The sequence below is a fragment of the Arachis stenosperma genome, chromosome 10, assembly GCF_014773155.1.
Source record: "Arachis stenosperma cultivar V10309 chromosome 10, arast.V10309.gnm1.PFL2, whole genome shotgun sequence".
In the NCBI taxonomy this organism is placed as follows: domain Eukaryota; kingdom Viridiplantae; phylum Streptophyta; class Magnoliopsida; order Fabales; family Fabaceae; genus Arachis; species Arachis stenosperma.
Genome location: NC_080386.1, coordinates 72,928,860 through 72,949,452, shown reverse-complemented (window position 1 = coordinate 72,949,452; position 20,593 = coordinate 72,928,860). Strand labels below are relative to the sequence as shown.

At 38.4% G+C, this 20,593-nt stretch overlaps 1 non-coding gene across 1 annotated transcript; it reads right to left on the bottom strand.

Moving 5' to 3' along the window:
- Positions 1-674: 674 nt before the first annotated feature.
- LOC130959492 (small nucleolar RNA R71) lies at positions 675-782 on the bottom strand. The gene has a single exon (XR_009078568.1). It is a non-coding gene; the product is annotated as a small nucleolar RNA R71 (small nucleolar RNA).
- Between the last annotated feature and the right edge of the window lie 19,811 nt (positions 783-20,593).

Here is a 20,593-nt window from a genome sequence, read left to right as displayed (position 1 = left end):
AACCCTATCTAAGTAAAGTTCGAATTTTTCTTCTCCTTCTTCTTTCTATTTCTCTTTTCCTCTGACACCTCAAGGAATCTCTATACTGTGACATAGAGGATTCCACATTTTCTTGTTCTCTTCTCTTTCATATGAGCAGGAGCAGAGACAAAGGCATTCTTGTTGAAGCTGACCCTGAACCCGAAAGGACCTTGAAGAGAAAGCTAAGAGAAGCCAAAGCACAACTCTCTTTAGAGGACCTGACCGAATTCTTCAAAGAAGAAGAAGACATGGCAGCCGAAAACAACAATAATGCAAACAATGCAAGGAAGGTGCTGGGTGACTTTACTGCACCTACTCCTGATTTTTATGGGAGAAGCATCTCTATCCCTGCCATTGGAGCAAACAACTTTGAGCTTAAGCCTCAATTAGTTTCTCTAATGCAACAGAATTGCAAGTTCCATGGACTTCCAATGGAAGATCCTCATCAGTTTTTAGCTGAGTTCTTGCAAATCTGTGACACAGTCAAGACTAATGGGGTTGACCCTGAGGTCTATAGACTGATGCTATTCCCTTTTGCTGTAAGAGACAGAGCTAGGATATGGTTGGACTCTCAACCTAAAGAAAGCCTGGACTCTTGGGAAAAGCTAGTCAATGCCTTCTTGGCAAAGTTCTTTCCACCACAAAGATGGAGTAAGCTTAGAGTGGAAGTCCAAACCTTCAGACAGAAGGATGGAGAATCCCTCTATGAAGCTTGGGAAAGATACAAACAATTAATCAGAAAATGTCCTTCTGACATGCTTTCTAAATGGAGCATCATAGGTATTTTCTATGATGGTCTCTCTGAACTATCCAAGATGTCTTTGGATAGCTCTGCTGGAGGATCTCTTCATCTGAAGAAGACGCCTACAGAAGCTCAAGAGCTCATTGAAATGGTTGCAAATAACCAATTCATGTACACTTTTGAGAGAAATCCTGTGAACAATGGGACAAGTCAGAAGAAAAGAATTCTTGAGATTGACACTCTGAATGCCATTTTGGCTCAGAACAAGATATTGACTCAACAAGTCAATTTGATTTCTCAAAGTCTGTCTGGAATGCAAAATGCACCAAGCAGTACTAAGGAGGCTTCATCTGAGGAAGAAGCTTATGATCCTGAGAACCCTTCAATGGAAGAGGTGAATTACCTAGGAGAACCCTATGGTAACACCTATAATTCTTCATGGAGAAATCACCCAAATCTCTCATGGAAGAATCAAGAGAGACCTCAACAAGGTTTCAATAATAATGGTGGAAGAAACAGGTTTAACAATGGCAAACCTTTTCCATCATCTTCTCAGCAACAGACAGAGAATCCTAAGCAGAACCCCTCTGACTTAGCAACCATGGTCTCTGATCTAATTAAAACCACTCAAAGTTTCATGAATGAAACAAGGTCCTCCATTAGAAATTTGGAAGGACAAGTGGGGCAGCTGAGCAAGAAAGTTACTGAACTCCCTCCAAGCACTCTTCCAAGCAATACAGAAGAAAATCCAAAAGGAGAGTGCAAAGCCATAACCATGGCCGAATTTGGAGAGGAAGAAGGGGCAGTGAACGCCACTGAGGAAGACCTCAATGGGCGTGCACTAACCTCCAATGAGTTCCCCAATGAGGAACCATGGGAATCTGAGGCTCAAAATGAGACCATAGAGATTCCATTGGACTTACTTCTGCCTTTCATGAGCTCTGATGAGTATTCTTCCTCTGAAGAGGATGAGTATGTCACTGAAGAGCAAGTTGCTAAATACCTTGGAGCAATCATGAAGCTAAATGACAAGTTATTTGGAAATGAGACTTGGGAGAATGAACCTCCTTTGCTCACCAAAGAACTGGATGACTTGTCTAGGCAGAAATTACCTCAAAAGAGACAAGATCCTGGGAAATTTTCCATACCTTGTACCATAGGCACCATGACCTTCAAGAAGGCTCTGTGTGACTTAGGTTCAAGTGTAAACCTCATGCCTCTCTCAGTAATGAAGAAGCTAAGGATCTTTGAGGTACAAGCTGCAAGAATCTCATTAGAGATGGCAGACAACTCAAGAAAACAAGCTCATGGACTTGTAGAGAATGTTTTGGTTAAGATTGAAGACCATTACATCCCTACTGATTTCATAGTCCTAGAGACTGGGAAGTGCATGGATGAAACCATCATCCTTGGCAGACCCTTCCTAGCCACAGCAAAGGCTGTGATTGATGTTGATGGAGGTGAACTGATCATTCAAGTGAATGGAGAATCCTTTGTGTTTAAGGCTCAAGGATACCCCTCTGTCACCATAGAGATGAAGCATGAAGAGCTTCTCTCAAATCAGAGTCAAGAAGAGCCCCCACAGTCAAACTCTAAGTTTGGTGTTGGGAGGCCACAACCAAACTCTAAGTTTGGTGTTGAACCCCCACATTCAAACTCTAAGTTTGGTGTTGGGGAGGTTCCAACATTGCTCTGAGTATCTGTGAGGCTCCATGAGAGCCCACTGTCAAGCTACTGACATTAAAGAAGCGCTTGTTGGGAGGCAACCCAATGATTATAATTTATATAGTTTCTTTGGTTATTTTATGTTTTTTGTAGGTTGATGATCATAAGAAGTCACAAAATCCATTGAAAAAGCAAAAACAAAATGAAAAACAGGAAGAAAAATAGCACACCCTGGAGGAAGATGTTGCTGGCGTTCAAACGCCAGTAAACCTAGCAGTTGGGCGTTTAACGCCCAGTCTGGCACCATTCTGGGCGTTTAACGCCAGAAAGGGGCACCAGACTGGCGTTAAACACCAGAAAAGGGCAAGAACCTGGCGTTAAACGCCAGGAATGGGCACCAGCCCGGCGTTTAACGCCAGAAATGGCTCAAAACGTGATTTTGAGCAACATTTGGTGCAGGGATGACTTTTCCTTGACACCACAGGATCTGTGGACCCCACAGGATCCCCACCAACCCCACCACCACTCTCTCTCTTCTTCCCCCATTCACCAATCACCTCAATACCTCTTCCCCAAAACCCTTTCACCTATCAAATCCCATCTTTCTCTTCACCACTCACATCCATCCTTCATAAAACCCCACCAACCTCACCCTTCAAATTCAAACCACTTTCCCTCCCAAACCCACCCAATATGGCCGAACCCCTGCTCCCCTCTCTCCTATAAATACCCTTCTTCACTCCTTCATTTTCACACAACCAAAACACCACTTCTTCCCCTCCTTGGCCGAATACACCACCATCTCCCTCTTCCTCATTTCTTCTTCATCTACTCTCTTCTTTCTTCTTTTGCTCGAGGACGAGCAAACATTTTAAGTTTGGTGTGGTAAAAGCGTTGCTTTTTCGTTTTTCCATAACCATTATGGCATCCAAGGCCGGAGAAACCTCTAGAAGGAGGAAAGGGAAGGCAAAAGCTTCCACCTCCGAGTCATGGGAGATGGATAGGTTCATCTCAAGGGTGCATCAAGACCACTTCTATGAAGTTGTGGCCTTGAAGAAGGTGATCCCCGAGGTCCCCTTTTCACTCAAAAAGGGTGAATATCCGGAGATCCGCCATGAGATCCAAAGAAGAGGTTGGGAAGTACTTACCAACCCCATTCAACAAGTTGGAATCTTGATGGTTCAAGAGTTCTATGCCAATGCATGGATCACCAAGAAGCCATGATCAAAGTATGAACCCGGATCCAAAGAATTATCTTACAATGGTTCGGGGGAAATACTTGGATTTTAGTCCGAAAAGTGTGAGGGTGGCATTCAACTTGCCTATGATGCAAGGAGATGAACATCCTTACACAAGAAGGGTCAACTTTGATCAAAGGTTGGACCAAGTCCTCACAGTCATATGTGAAGAGGGCGCACAATGGAAGAGAGATTCAAGAGGCAAGCCGGTTCAATTGAGAAGGCATGACCTCAAACCCGTGGCTAGAGGATGGTTGGAGTTTATCCAACGCTCAATCATTCCCACTAGCAACCGGTCCGAAGTTACTTTAGACCGGGCCATCATGATCCATAGCATCATGATTGGAGAAGAAGTGGAAGTTCATGAGGTTATAGCCCAAGAACTCTACAAGGTGGCGGATAAGTCCTCTACCTTAGCAAGGTTAGCCTTTCCTCACCTCATTTGTCACCTCTGTTATTCAGTTGGAGTTGACATAGAGGTAGACATCACCATTGATGAGGATAAGCCCATTACCAAGAAAAGGATGGAGCACACAAGAGACCCCTCTCATCATGAGATCCCTGAGATGCCTCAAGGGATGCACTTTCCTCCACAAAACTATTGGGAGCAACTAAACACCTCCCTAGGAGAATCAGGTTCTAACATGGGACAACTAAGGGTGGAGCACCAAGAACACTCCATTCTCCTCCATGAAATAAGAGAAGATCAAAGAATCATGAGAGAGGAGCAACAAAGGCAAGGAAGAGACATTGAGGAGCTCAAGCACTCCATAGGACCTTCAAGAGGAAGGAAGAGCCGCCATCACTAAGGTGGACCCGTTCCTTGATTTCCTTGTTCTTTATTCTTCTGTTTTTCGAATTTTAGTGCTTATGTTTATCCATGTTTGTGTCTTATGATCATTAGTGTCTTAGTGTCTATGCCTTAAAGTTATGAATGTCCTATGAATCCATCACCTTTCTTAAAATAAAAACGTGCTTAATTGAAAAGGAAAAGAATTGCATGAATTTTGAATTTTATAACAGTTTAATTATTTTGATGCGGTGGCAACACTTTTGTTCTCTGAATGTATGCTTGAACAGTGCATATGTCTTTTGAATTTGTGGTTCATGAATGTTGGCTCTTGAAAGAATGATGAAAAAGGAGACATGTTACTGAGAATCTGAAAAATCATAAAAATGATTCTTGAAGCAAGAAAAAGCAGTGAATACAAAAAAAAGAAAAAAAAAAGGGGGCAAACGAAAAAAAAAAAACCGAAAAAAAAAGAGAAAAAAAAAGAGAAAAAAAAAAGAAATAAAGTGTGATCCAAGGCAAAAAGAGTGTGCTTAAGAACCCTGGACACCTCTAATTGGGGACTTTAGCAAAGCTAAGTCACAATCTGAAAAGGTTCACCCAATTATGTGTCTGTGGCATGTATGTATCCGGTGGTAATACTGGAAGACAGAGTGCTTTGGGCCACAACCAAGACTCAATAAAGTAGCTGTGTTCAAGAATCATCATACTTAACTAGGAGAATCAATAACACTATCTGGATTCTGAGTTCCTAAAGAAGCCAATCATTCTGAGTTCCAAGGGATAAAGTGAGATGCCAAAACTATTCAGAGGCAAAAAGCTAAGAGCCCCGCTCATCTAATTAATACTGATCTTCATAGATGTTTTTGGAGTTCATTGCATATTCTCTTCTTTTTATCTTATTTGATCTATAGTTGCTTGGGGACAAGCAACAAATTAAGTTTGGTGTTGTGATGAGCGGATAATTTGTACGCTTTTTGGCATTGTTTTTAGTATGTTTTTAGTAGTTTTAGTTTAGTTCTTAGTATATTTTTATTAGTTTTTAGTTAAAATTCACTTTTCTGGACTTTACTATGAGTTTGTGTGTTTTTCTGTGATTTCAGGTATTTTCTGGCTGAAATTGAGGGACCTGAGCAAAAATCTGATTCAGAGACTGAAAAGGACTGCAGATGCTGTTGGATTCTGACCTCCCTGCACTCGAAGTGAATTTTCTGGAGCTACCGAAGCCCAATTGGCGCGCTCTCAATGGCGTTGGAAAGTAGACATCCTGGGCTTTCCAGCAATATATGATAGTCCATACTTTGCCCAAGATTTGATGGCCCAAACCGGCGTTCAAAGTCACCTACAGAAATTCCAGCGTTAAACGCCGGAACTGGCACCTAATTGGGAGTTAAACGCCCAAACTGGCATAAAAGCTGGCGTTTAACTCCAAGAGAAGTCTCTATACGAAAATGCTTCATTGCTCAGCCCAAGCACACACCAAGTGGGCCCGGAAGTGGATTTTTATGTCATTTACTCATCTTTGTACACCTTAGGCTACTAGTTTTCTATAAGTAGGACCTTTTACTATTGTAATAGATATAGAGAGTCTTTTGATCATGTTTTGATGATTGAACTCACTTTGGGAGGCTGGCCATTCGGCCATGCCTAGACCTTGTTCTTATGTATTTTCAACGGTGGAGTTTCTACACACCATAGATTAAGGTGTGGAGCTCTGCTGTACCTCGAGTATTAATGCAATTACTATTGTTCTTCTATTCAATTCCGCTTGTTCTTTGTCCAAGATATCACTTGTTCTTCAACTTGATGAAGGTGATGATTGACACTCATCATCATTCTCACCTATGAACAAGGTGACTGACAACCATTCTTGTTCTACAAGCATCTGAGGCTTAGTGAATATCTCTTGGATTTCTGATTGCATGATGCATGGTTGATCGCCTGACAACCGAGTGCTCGCCTGACAAACGAGCCAACCATTCCGTGAGATCAGAGTCTTCGTGGTATAGGCAAGAACTGATGGCGGCATTCAAGAGAATCCGGAAGGTCTAAACCTTGTCTGTGGTATTCTGAGTAGGATTCAATGAATGAATGACTGTGACGTGCTTCAAACTTGTAACCTGCTGGGCGTTAGTGACAGACGCAAAAGAGGGATTCTATTCCAGTAGGGGAGGGAACCAACCGGTGACTGGCCGCACTGTGACAGAGTGCGTGAGCATTAGCTTTCACTGCGAGGATGGGAGGTAGCCATTGACAACGGTGAAACCCTACACGAGCTTGCCATGGAAAGGAGTAAGAAGGATTGGATGAAGACAGTAAGAAAGCAGAGAGACGGAAGGTAAGGCATCTTCATACGCTTATCTGAAGCTCTCACCAATGATATACATAAGTATCTCTATCTTTATCTTTATCTTTTATGTTATTTTCGTTCATCACTATACCTATTTGAGTCTGCCTGACTGAGATTTACAAGGTGACCATAGCTTGCTTCATACCACCAATCTCCGTGGGATCGACCCTTACTCGCGTAAGGTTTATTACTTGGACGACCCAGTGCACTTGCTGGTTAGTTGTGCGAAGTTGTGTTTATGCCATGGTATTGAGCACCAAGTCCTTGGAGCCATTACTAGGGATTGTTTATGTTTTGAAAAGTATTGATCACAATTTCGTGCACCAATTATGAAGAGTTAGTCCTACTTAGTCAACTATACATCGAGGATAAGTCAAATAGGCATAATTGATTTCAATCCACAAGTCCTAGTCAACTCTATTAATGGGAGACTTAGAGTTAGTGGGAACCAAATCAACTAACTACTCTAATATAACAATCAAGAATGGACATCAATGACTCAAAGGTCACCAAAGTCCTCAATTCCAAGCCAAGAGTGAAGAAAAAACTAGGTAAATACTAAGCCAAACATTTTATCAAATACTTGGTGTGCATGAAAATAAAATAATATTAAATTGCATTAAAAATAAAATTTGACTACCAAAAGCAAGAAAGCAATAATAACAACTGAATTAAATAACAAGCAAGGTAACATTAAATTGCATTAATATAAAATTAAGAAGTACAAGAGTGTTCATAAAATAAAAAGTGACATAAAAGAGAAATTAAGAAGAGGAACTAAGAGAATTAAGACAATAAAGTGTGAAAATATAAATGAAACTACATTAGAACAAGTATTAATAACTGAAATTAAAGGAAATTAAACTAAGAAAAACTAAATTCTAGAGAGAAAAGGGAGCTTCTCTCTCTAGAAAACTAAGACAAGAACATAGAAAAATCTAAACCTAATTGCCCCCTCTTCATTCCTCTTCACTTTGGCTTGAAATAACTTCAGAAATGGGTTGGATTGGGTTTTGGAGGCGCAGAATTCGCCCCCAGCGATTTGCAATCAATGAGCTCACGTGACAAGGGTCACGCGTACGCGTCACTTGACGAAATTCATTCCTATGCATACGCATGGGTCACACGTACGCATTGCCAAGCTCGCACTTGTGCGTGCGCACATATCACTATGCGCACGCACAGATGCTGAATCTTCCAAACTCCATTTCCTCATGGTTTCTTCTCTTTTGCATGCTCTTTTTCTCACTTCTTCAACCCATACTTGCCTTGGAAACCTGAAATCACTTAGCAAACACATCAAGGCATCAAATGAGATTAAAGTGAATAAAATTTAGCAATTAAAAGACCTAAAAAGCATGTTTTCACTTTCAAGCACAATTTAGAAAGAAATCATGAAACTATGCTATTTCAGTGGATAAGTGCAAGAAAAGTTGATGAAATCTTCCCAAATAGAGCAAATAAATATCATGAAATATGGATTCATCACATCCCCACACTTAAACAATAGCATGCCCTCATGCTATACCAAAGAAAGATAAGAAGGGGAATTACATTTATTCAAAGCAAGAAAACTACCTATATGAATGCAATCACTTAGTCAAAATAAATCAAACTCCAAGAATACATATATAAACATAAGGGCTAAAGAAATTCAAATCCACAGTTGAATTGAGTTTTAGAAAAGAATTTATAAACTTGCAAGATAAGAATTAATCATAGGTGAAAACATGTAATTGAGCAGTCGAACCCTCACTGGATGTGTATCCGTTCTAGCCACTCAAGTGTATAGGGTCAATTTAATCATTTCTCCTTTAATCAAGTTTTCTAAGATTTGTTTTTCATTTAACAATCAACACTTATTCAATGTATGCATACAAATATCATGAGGACTTTTCTATAGGTTGTAATGGGGCTAGGGTCAAGGTAAGGTTATATAAGGTCAAGTGAGCTTAAATTTTGAATCTTTCACTTATTTAAGTTCTCACCTAACCTACATAACAACCCATACAACTCAAAGCAAACCTAATACCCATTCCTCACTTTTCTTACAAACTTATGCATTTTTCTTTTTAATCACAACTCATATGCATTGTTATTGTTACTTTACTTTGGGGCATTTTGTCCGCCTTTTTATTGCTTTTTTTTCTTTTTTCTTTCAAACTAAAATATATACACAAAAGTTTCAATGCATATGGTTTAAGAAATTGATGCATGGATATGTACCCAATTCCTAAGATTTCAACAAAAATACAAAAATCCACTTTTATCTCAACCAAAGTTCCCAAACTTCCCCACACTTAGATGATACACACTCTCACTAGTCTAAGCTAATCAAAGATCCAAATAAGGGACATTTATTATTTTTCACTTAGGGTAAATGATGTGCTAAAATTAAGAATAAAAGGGGATTAACATTGGCTCAAAGTTGGTTAAGAAAAAGATAAAAGGGTAAGCTATTTGGGTAAGTGAGCTAATTGAAATGAAGGCCTCAAGCATATAAATGCATATATATATCGAATAAAGGATATAAAGAATCAAAAAAATCAAAGATTGCAATCATAAATAGATAATAACACACACAAGAATGAAAATAGTGGTTATATGATGCAACCATACAATGAGGCTCAAAACTCACATGCTTATGTGTTCTTAGCTCAAAAATATGTTTCACAATATATTTCAAGCAAGTTTCAATCAAAAGTTCCAACTCAAATCAGTTAGGACGTCGATGCCCTATTAAGAATGTTTTTTTTCTTGAAAAATTTTCATTATTTTAACTAAACTTATTACATATAGGCAAAGAAATGCAATGAACTAAGAAAAAATGCAATTCAAGCTCAAGCAATATATACAAACTAAGAAAAATAAAAGGTGAAAGTTTTTCTTTTTTTGGGATTAGAGTATGTCACTCAAGATTGCTGATTAGTAACGACCTCCCCACACTTAAAGACTTGTACGGTCCTCCGTGCAATCAAAGACGAGCAAAGGGGTATGGAGACGTCGGATTTCCACCTTTAGCTGGTGAATCAATCGGCTGCTGCATGCTCTTTCTCCTGCTTCCTTGTTGCTTATGGTGCCTCATCCATGAAAAATAGAAAATAGGATAGTAAGATGAGTGGATGCAAAAGCAAGGAAGCAAAGATTGTTGGAATGAGGTGAGAATCACTAAAATGGAGTGAGTGAATACATTTGTGACATGAAGAAAACAAGTGTGTGTATTCTAAGTTGCGCGGTTTAGAACACACACACTAGCATAGAAAGCTATGTCACTATTACACAAAAGAAACATGCACTTCACTCATTATAGTATGCTTGAGATACTTTAAAAAGGAAACTTGTATGTTAAGGTAAGCAAACAAGTGATGAAGAAGTACAAGAGCATTCAAGCAAGAATAAAGGAATTGTGAAATGGATAATAAAGCAATACCTCATTGACATGAAGTGGAAAACATGGCAATCATAGTCCACAAAGCTTAAAAAGTTCCAAAAGTGTCATTAGGTAAGCTTATGATCCAATTTCACAATTCTTAATGTTAATGCATCAAATAGGTGTCTTTAAATAAAAAATCAATCATAAAAAAGCATCACCTTACAAAAAAATGCATCAACTACATACAAATTGCCTAATGATAGATAATGAAATCAAATTACATGGTGGCCAAAACATGCAATTTAGAAATCTAAAGACATTCTCAAAGGCAATGTCGTAAATACTTGGTATGTACAAACATTCAACAGTCAAAACTCAATACCAAGTAATAAAATATGACATCAATGAAGATATCCAACAACATTTAGCAACAACAATATAAATAATTCAACACCAATATCTCAACACAATCAACCAATCAACTCAATCATCCAACACTTAGCACCAAAATAGAAAATTAAAATAACTAATGCAATAACTAACTAACCAACTAAACACTAACTAACTAAATAACCAACTAAAGGAGAGTATAGTAGGTGGTGAATGATAGTGATGGATGGTGGTTGGAGGAGGGAAAGAAGAGAGGAGAAGAGAAAAGAAGAAAAGAAGTAGAGAGAAGGAGAGAAAAGAAAGTATGTGAAACAGGGGAGGGAGCCATGATGAGCGGATCATTTATACGCTTTTTGGCATCATTTTTAGGTAGTTTTTAGTAAGATATAGCTACTTTAAGGAATGTTTTTATTAGATTTTATGCAAAATTCATATTTCTGGACTTTACTATGAGTTTGTGTGTTTTTCTGTGATTTCAGGTATTTTCTGACTGAAATTGAGGGACCTGAGCAAAAATCTGATAGGAGGCTAAAAAAGGACTACAGATGCTGTTGGATTCTGACCTCCCTACACTCAAAATTGATTTTCTGGATCTACAGAACTCTAAATGGCGCGCTCTCAATTGCGTTGGAAAGAAAACATCCAGAGCTTTCCAGCAATATATAATAGTTCATACTTTATTCGAGTTTAGATGAAGCAAACTGGCATTCAATGCCAGTTCCATGCTGCATTATTGAGTAAAACGCCAGAAACACGTCACAAACCAGAGTTAAACGCCAAAAACACGTTACAACTTGGCGTTTATCCCCAAGAGAAGCATCTGCACGTGTAAAGCTCAAGCTCAGCCCAAGCACACACCAAAGTGGGCCCCAGAAGTGGATTTCTGCACTTAGACTTATTTCTGTAAACCCTAGTAGCTAGTTTAGTATAAATATAACTTTTTACTATTGTACTAGGCGTCTTATCTTTGGATGGATCTTTAATCAGTGTATGCAATTTTAGACCTTCATGGGGGCTGGCCATTCGGCCATGCCTAGACCATCACTTATGTATTTTCAACGGTGGAGTTTCTACACACCACAGATTAAGGTGTGGAGCTCTGCTGTTCCTCGAGTATTAATGTAATTACTATTATTCTTCTATTCAATTCAGCTTACTCTTATTCTAAGATATTCGCTGCACTTCAACATGATGAATGTGATGATCCGTGACACTCATCATCATTCTCACCTATGAACGCGTGCCTGACAACTACTCCCGTTCTTCCTTAGATCGAGCGTGTGTCTCTTAGCCTCCATTCCGAAAGATCGGAGTCTTCGTGGTATAAGCTATAATTATTGGCGGCCATTCCTAAGATCCGGAAAGTCTAAACCTTGTCTGTGGTATTCCGAGTAGGATCTGAGATGGGATGACTGTGACGAGCTTCAAACTCGCGAGTGTTGGGCGTAATGACAGACACAAAAGAATCACTGGATTCTATTCCAACATGATCGAGAACCGACAGATGATTAGTCGTGCTGTGACAGAGCATTTGGACCATTTTCACTGAGAGGATGGGAAGTAGCCATTCACAACGGTGACGCCCTACATACAGCTTGCCATAGAAAGGAGTAAGAATGATGGGATGAAAGCAGTAGGAAAGCAGAGATTCAGAAGGAACAAAGCATCTCCATACACTTATCTAAAATTCCCACCAATGATTTACATAAGTATCTCTATCTCTATTTTATGCTATATTTATCTTTCTATTCGAAAACCATTATAACCATTTGAATCCGCTTAACTAAGATTTACAAGATGACCATAGCTTGCTTCATACCAACAATCTCCGTGGGATCGACCCTTACTCACGTAAGGTTTATTACTTGGACGACCTAGTGCACTTGATGGTTAGTTGTGCGAAGTTGTGACAAAGTGTGATACACGTTTGAGAGCTCCAAGTCTTTGGCGCCATTGTTGATGATCACAATTTCATGCACCAAATTTTTGGCGCCGTTGCCAGGGATTGCTTGAGTTTGGACAACTGACGGTTCATCTTGTTGCTCAGATTAGGTAATTTTCTTCTTATTTTTTTTCCAAAAAGCTTTCAAAAATTTTTTCAAAAAAATTTTTCTTTGTTTTCATTTTTCTAAAAATTATTTTCGAAAAAAAAAATCCAAAAAAATTTATAAAATCATAAAAGCCAAAAATATTTTGTATTTCTTGTTTGAGTCTAGAGTCAATTTTTAAGTTTGGTGTCAATTGCATGTTTTAAAAACTTTTGCATTTTTCGAAAATTCATGCATGTGTTCTTCATGATCTTCATGTTGTTCTTGATAAGTCTTCTTGTTTGATCTTCATATTTTCTTGTTTTGTGTCTTTTGTTGTTTTTCATATGCATTCTTGCATACATAGTGTCTAAGCATTGAAAATTCCTAAGTTTGGTGTCTTGCATGTTTTTCTTGAAAATTTTTCAAAAATAAGTCTTGATGTTCATCTTGATCTTCAAAGTGTTCTTGGTGTTCATCTTGACATTCATAGTGTTCTTGCATGCATCATTGGTTTTGGGTTTTCAAAAATATGTTTTGGGTCATATTTGTGTTTTTCTCTCTCGTCATTAAAAATTCAAAAAAATAAAAAATATCCTTTCCTTATTTTACTCAAAATTTTCGAAATCTATGGGTTGACTTGGTTAAAATTTTTTAAAATAAGTTGTTTCTTGTTAAGTCAAGTCAAGATTTAAATTTCAAAAATCTTATCTTTTCAAAATCTTTTTCAAAAATCAAATCTTTTTTATTTTTCTTTTATATTTTCGAAAATAATTGTAAAAATTGATTTTCAAAATCTTTTTCTTAATTTTATTTCATAATTTTCGAAAACTTTACTAACAATTAACGTGATTGATTAAAAAATTTGAAGTTTGTTACTTTCTTGTTAAGAAATGTTCAATCTTTAAATTCTAGAATCATATCTTTTAGTTTCTTGTTAGTCAAGTAATCAATTTTAATTTTAAAAATCAAATCTTTTCCAAAATATCTTTCTCAAATCATATTTTTTCAAAATCAATTTCAAAATCTTTTTCAACTAACTAATTGACATTTTGTTTATTTCTTATTTTTTTCAAAACCACCTAACCACTTTTCTCTCTCTAACTTTCGAAAATTCCTCACTTTTTTTCAAAATTCTTTTTAATTAACTAATTGTTTCAAATTCTAATTTTAATTTTATTTCTTCTCTTAATTTTCAAAAATCACTAACTTTTTTTTTCAAAAACAATTTTCGAAATTCTCCCCCTCTCATCTTCTTCTATTTATTTATTCATTTACTAACTCTTCTCTTCATCTAAAAATTCGAACCATAATTTTTCTCCTCCTTCTTCTATTCTTTTCTTCTTCTACTTACATAAAGGAATCTCTATACTGTGACATAGAGGTTTCCTCTTTCTTGTCTGTTTTCTTCTTTTTCATATGAGCAGGAGCAAGGACAAGGACATTCTTGTTGAAGCAGATCCTGAACCTGAAAGGACTCTGAAGAAGAAGCTAAGAGAAGCTAAAGCACAACAATCTAGAGAAAACCTTACAGAGAATCTCAAAAAAGAAAGAGACATGGCCGAACCCAATAACAATGGTGGAGGCGCAAGGAGGATGCTTGGTGATTATACTACACCTACTTCCAACTTTTATGGAAGAAGCATCTCAATCCCTGCCATTGGAGCAAACAATTTTGAGCTAAAGCCTCAACTAGTTGCTTTAATGCAATAGAACTGTAAGTTTCATGGACTTCCATCAGAAGATCCCTATTAGTTTTTAACTGAGTTCTTACAGATCTGTGATACTGTTAAGACTAATGGAGTAGATCCTGAAGTCTACAGGCTAATACTTTTCCCTTTTGCTGTAAGAGACAGAGCTAGAACATGGTTGGACTCACAACCTAAAGATAGCCTGGACTCTTGGGATAAGCTGGTCATGGCCTTTGGTGCACGAAATGCAATCTAACTCTTTGACAATTCGCACAACTAACCAGCAAGTGCACTGGGTCGTCCAAGTAATACCTTACGTGAGTAAGGGTCAATCCCACGGAGATTATTGGTTTGAAGCAAGCTATGTTTATTTTATTAATCTTAGTCAGGAGGCCAATAAGATTATTTGGATTTAATTGTAAGAAGTCAAAGTGTTTAAAATTATTAGAAAAATAAAAGAGAATCAAATTGTTACTTGGTGTGCAGTAATGAGAAACATGTTGGAGTTTTGGAGATGCTTTGTCCTTTGAATTTCTACTTTTCCTTGAAATCCTCTTCCCACACGCAAGATCCCTTCCATGGCAAGCTCTATGTAGGGTGTCACCGTTGTCAATGGCTACTTCCCATCCTCTCAGTGAAAACGTTCCTATGCTCTGTCACAGCACGGCTAATCATCTGTCGGTTCTCAATCAGGTTGGAATAGAATCCATTGATTCTTTTGCGTCTGTCACGAACGCCCAGCTTTTAGGAGTTTGAAGCTCGTCACAGTCATTCAATCCCAGAATCCTACTCGAAATACCACAGACAAGGTTTAGACTTTCCTGATTCTCAGGAATGCCGCCATCAATCCGGCTTATACCACGAAGATTCTGATTAAAGAATCTTAGAGATACTCATTCAATCTGATGTAGAACGGAGGTGGTTGTCAGGCACACGTTCATGGATTGAGGAAGGTGATGAGTGTCACGGATCATCACCTTCTCCATAATTAAGCGCGAATGAACATCTTAGATAAGAACAAGCGTGTTTGAATGGAAAATAAAGGAATTGTATTAATTCATCGAGACGCTGCAGAGCTCCTCACCCCCAACAATGGAGTTTAGAGACTCATGCCGTCAAAAAGTATGTAATTCAGATCTGAAAATGTCATAAGGTCAGAATAATTCTCTAAAAGTTGTTTAAATAGTAAACTAGTAACCTAGGTTTACAGAATATGAGTAAACTAAGATAATTGGTGCAGAAATCCACTTCTGGGGCCCACTTGGTGTGTTCTGGGGCTGAGACTAAAGGTATCCACGAGTAGAGACTTTTCTTGGAGTTAAACTCCAAGTTATGACGTGTTTTGGGCGTTCAACTCCGGATCATGACGTTTTTCTGGCGTTTAACTCCAGACAGCAGCATGTACTTGGCGTTCAACGCCAAGTTACGTCGTCTATCTTTACGCAAAGTATTGACTATTATATATTGCTGGAAAGCCCTGGATGTCTACTTTCCAACGCTGTTGAGAGCGCGCCAATTGAACTTCTGTAGCTCCAGAAAATCCATTTCGAGTGTAGGGAGGTCAGGATCCAACAGCATCAGCAGTCCTTTTTCAACCTAAGTCAGATTTTTGCTCAGCTCCCTCAATTTCAGTCAGAAAATACCTGAAATCACAGAAAAATACACACACTCATAGTAAAGTCCAGAAATATGATTTTTGCCTAAAAACTAATAACATTTAACTAAAAACTAATTAAAACATGCTAAAATCTACATGAAATTACCCCCAAAAAGCGTATAAAATATCCGCTCATCACAACACCAAACTTAAACTGTTGCTTGTCCTCAAGCAACTAGATAAATAAAATAGGATGAAAAGAAATTAAGGAACAATAATATCTCAGAGTTTCAAGTGAAGCTCAGATTCTAATTAGATGAGCGGGACTAGTAGCTTTTTGCTTCTGAACAGTTTTGGCATCTCACTTTATCCTTTGAAATTCAGAATGATTGGCATCCATAGGAACTCAGAATTTAGATAGTATTATTGATTCTCCTAGTTTAGTATGTTGATTCTTGAACACAGTTACTTCATGAGTCTTGGCCGTGGCCCTAAGCACTTTGTTTTCCAGTATTACCACCAGATACATAAATGCCACAGACACATAATTGGGTGAACCTTTTCAGATTGTGACTCAGCTTTGCTAGAGTCCCCAATTAGAGGTGTCCAGAGCTCTTAAGCACACTCTTTTTGCTTTGGATCACGACTTTAACCACTCAGTCTCAAGCTTTTCACTTGGACCTGCATGACACAAGCACATGGTTAGGGACAGCTTGATTTAGCCGCTTAGACCCGGATTTATTTCCTTGGGCCCTCCTATCCATTAATGCTCAAAGCCTTAGATCCTTTTTACCCTTGTCTTTTGGTTTTAAGGGCTATTGGCTTTTTCTGCTTGCTTTTTCTTTCTCTCTCTTTTTTTTTTCGCAATAAATTTTTTTTTCACTGCTTTTTCTTGCTTCAAGAATCAATTTCATGATTTTTCAGATCATCAATAACATTTCTCTTGTTCATCATTCTTTCAAGAGCCAACAATTTTAATATTCATAAAATTCAATATCAAAATTATGCACTATTCAAGCATTCATTCAGAAGACAAAAAGTATTGCCACCACATATAAATAATTAGAATTTTCCTTATTAAGAACTCGAAAAAATTAAATTGCCTATTTATTCTATAAATCTACTATTTTATTCATGTTTGATGATGATGAGAAAAATAAGTTATAACTTAATTGGAAATAAAGCCAAAATAGATATGCTAATTACTACTACTCCTATATAACTTCTAAGGTAAAATCCTATAATAATACTATCACAGAGTTAAAGCTAGAATTAGAACTTAACAACCTGTATTTTGGGAAGTGGATGTTCCTCTAGTTTGTGGGGTGCCTTCAAGAATTAATTTCTGACGCTTCAGCTCCCTTAAGTTCACATCCTTGCTCTTCCTGTTCTCTTAGGTGCCATGATCTTAATGAGTTTTAGCTCAGTGATCATGGCAAATCACACCAAACTTAGAGGTTTGCTTGTCCTCAAGCGAGAGAAAGGAAAGGAGAGGAGTAGAAGGAGAGGCAGTTTCGAAAAAAAGATAAGATGAGTTGAAAAAGATATGAGAAGAAATTAAAAATATTTGAAAAAGAATTGGATTGGAAAAAGATTTGTATTTATGAATTAAGATACAATTGATATTTTTGAAAAAGGGATTTTAGAAATTAGGGTTTTTAGAAAACTAATTTGATTTTGAAGGATGACATTTTGAAGCATGTTTATGCAAGAAATCATGAATTGAAACATAAAAATTTAGAAAAATTGTAAAGAAAACGAATTTTACCTCCTCCCCACCATCCTGGCGTTAAACGCCCAAACGCTGCATGTTTTAGGCGTTTAACGCCCAAATGTTGCTTCTCCTGGGCGTTCAACGCCCAGCTGATGCTTCTTTCTGGCGTTGAACGCCAGGAAGTCCTTTGTCACTGGGCGTTTTTCTAAACGCCCAGGACGCTGTCAATCTGGCGTTAAACGCCCAGAAGGTGCTTCTTTCTGGCGTTCAACGCCCAGAAGATGCTCCTTTCTGGCGTTTAACGCCCAGATGGCTACCCTTACTGGCGTTGAACGCCCAGTGGGTGCTTCTTTTGGGCGTTCAACGCCCAAAATGTTTCTTACTGGCTTTTTCACGCCAGTGAGCTTCCAAATTTCCCTGTAACTCTGTGAATTCAATCAATTGCTATTTTTACCCTTTGAAGATACTTGGACATATACCTGTAAATAAAGGAAATTTATTTAATTAGTAAATAAACTTTGTAAATGGCTGGGTTGCCTCCCAGCAAGCGCTTCTTTATTGTCTTTAGCTGGACTACCACTGAGCTCTAATCAAGTCTCAGTTTTGAGCATTCTTGCTCGAAGTTACTTTCAAGATAATGTTTAATTCTCTGTCCATTAACAATGAACTTTTTGTTAGAGTCATTATCCTGAAGCTCTACGTATCCATATGGTGATACACTTGTAATTACATATGGACCTCTCCACCGGGATTTTAATTTCCCAGGGAATAATTTGAGCCTAGAATTAAATAGCAGAACCTTCTGCCCCGGCTCAAAGACTCTGGATGACAATTTCTTATCATGCCATCTTTTCGCTTTCTCTTTGTATATTTTTGCATTCTCGAAAGCATTGAGTCTAAATTCCTCTAGCTCATTTAACTGGAGCAATCGTTTTTCTCCAGCTAACTTGGCATCAAGGTTCAGGAATCTGGTTGCCCAGTAGGCCTTGTGTTCCAGTTCCACTGGCAAGTGACATGCCTTTTGATGAGCGGATAATTTGTACGCTTTTTGGCATTGTTTTTAGTATGTTTTTAGTATGATCTAGTTAGTTTTTAGTATATTTTTATTAGTTTTTAGTTAAAATTCACTTTTCTGGACTTTACTATGAGTTTGTGTGTTTTTCTGTGATTTCAGGTATTTTCTGGCTGAAATTGAGGGATCTGAGCAAAAATCTGATCCAGAGACTCAAAAGGACTGCAGATGCTGTTGGATTCTGACCTCCCTGCACTCGAAGTGGATTTTCTGGAGCTACAGAAGCCCAATTGGCGCGCTCTCAACGGCGTTGGAAAGTAGACATCCTGGGCTTTCCAGCAATATATGATAGTCCATACTTTGCCCAAGATTTGATGGCCCAAACCGGCGTTCAAAGTCACCTCAAGAAATTCCAGCGTTAAACGCCGGAACTGGCACCAAAATGGGAGTTAAACGCCCAAACTGGCACCAAAGCTGGCGTTTAACTCCAAGAGGAGTCTCTACACGAAAAATGCTTCATTGCTCAGCCCAAGCACACACCAAGTGGGCCCGGAAGTGGATTTTTATGTCATTTACTCATCTCTGTACACCCTAGGCAACTAGTTTTCTATAAGTAGGATCTTTTACTATTGTATTTTCATCTTGGGATCTTAGATCATCTTTAGGTCTTTGAATCTCTTGATCACTGGGAGGCTGGCCTCGCGGCCATGCCTAGACCTTGTTCTTATGTATTTTCAACGGTGGAGTTTCTACACACCATAGATTAAGGTGTGGAGCTCTGCTGTACCTCGAGTATTAATGCAATTACTATTGTTCTTCTATTCAATTCTGCTTGTTCTTTGTCCAAGATATCACTTGTTCTTCAACTTGATGAAGGTGATGATCCGTGACACTCATCATCATTCTCACTCATGAACAAAGTGACTGACAACCACTCTTGTTCTACAAGCAATCAAAGCTCTAGTGAATATCTCTTGGATTCCTGATAACACGATGCATGGTTGATCGCCTGACAACCGAGTGCTCGCCTGACAAACGAGCCAGCCATTCCGTGAGATCAGAGTCTTCGTGGTATAGGCAAGAACTGATGGCGGCATTCAAGAGAATCCGGAAGGTCTAACCTTGTCTGTGGTATTCTGAGTAGGATTCAATGATTGAATGACTGTGACGTGCTTCAAACTCCTAGCAGGCGGGGCGTTAGTGACAGACGCAAAAGGATCAATGGATTTTATTCCGGCCTGATCGAGAACCGACAGCTGATTAGCCATATGCTGTGACAGAGCATGGGAACATTTTCACTGAGAGGATGGGAGGTAGCCACTGACAACGGTGAAACCCTACATGAGCTTGCCATGGAAAGGAGTAAGAAGGATTGGATGAAGACTGTAGGAAAGCAGAGAGACGGAAGGGAAGGCATCTTCATACGCTTATCTGAAGCTCTCACCAATGATATACATAAGTACCTCTATCTTTATCTTTATGCTTTATTCGTTTATCACTATACCCATTTGAGTCTGCCTGACTGAGATTTACAAGGTGACCATAGCTTGCTTCATACCAACAATCTCCGTGGGATCGACCCTTAATCGCGTAAGGTTTATTACTTGGACGACCCAGTGCACTTGCTGGTTAGTTGTGCGAAGTTGTGTTTATGCCATGGTATTGAGCACCATGCTTTTGGATTCATTACCGGGGATTATTTGAGCTGTGAAAAGTATTGATCACAATTTCGTGCACCATGTTTTTGGCGCCGTTGCCGGGGATTGTTTTTGTGTATGGACAACTGACGGTTCATCTTGTTGCTTAGATTAGGTATTTTTTTTCAGAGTTCTTAAAAATGAATTCTAGTGTTTCATGATGATCTGCTGAAATCTGGCTGGCTGAGAAGCCATGTCTAATCTTATTGGACCGAGGTTTCAACTTATCATCACAAAAGCTTGTTGATTTCTATCAATCTTGCTGTTGGAGCAATGATCTGCTAAG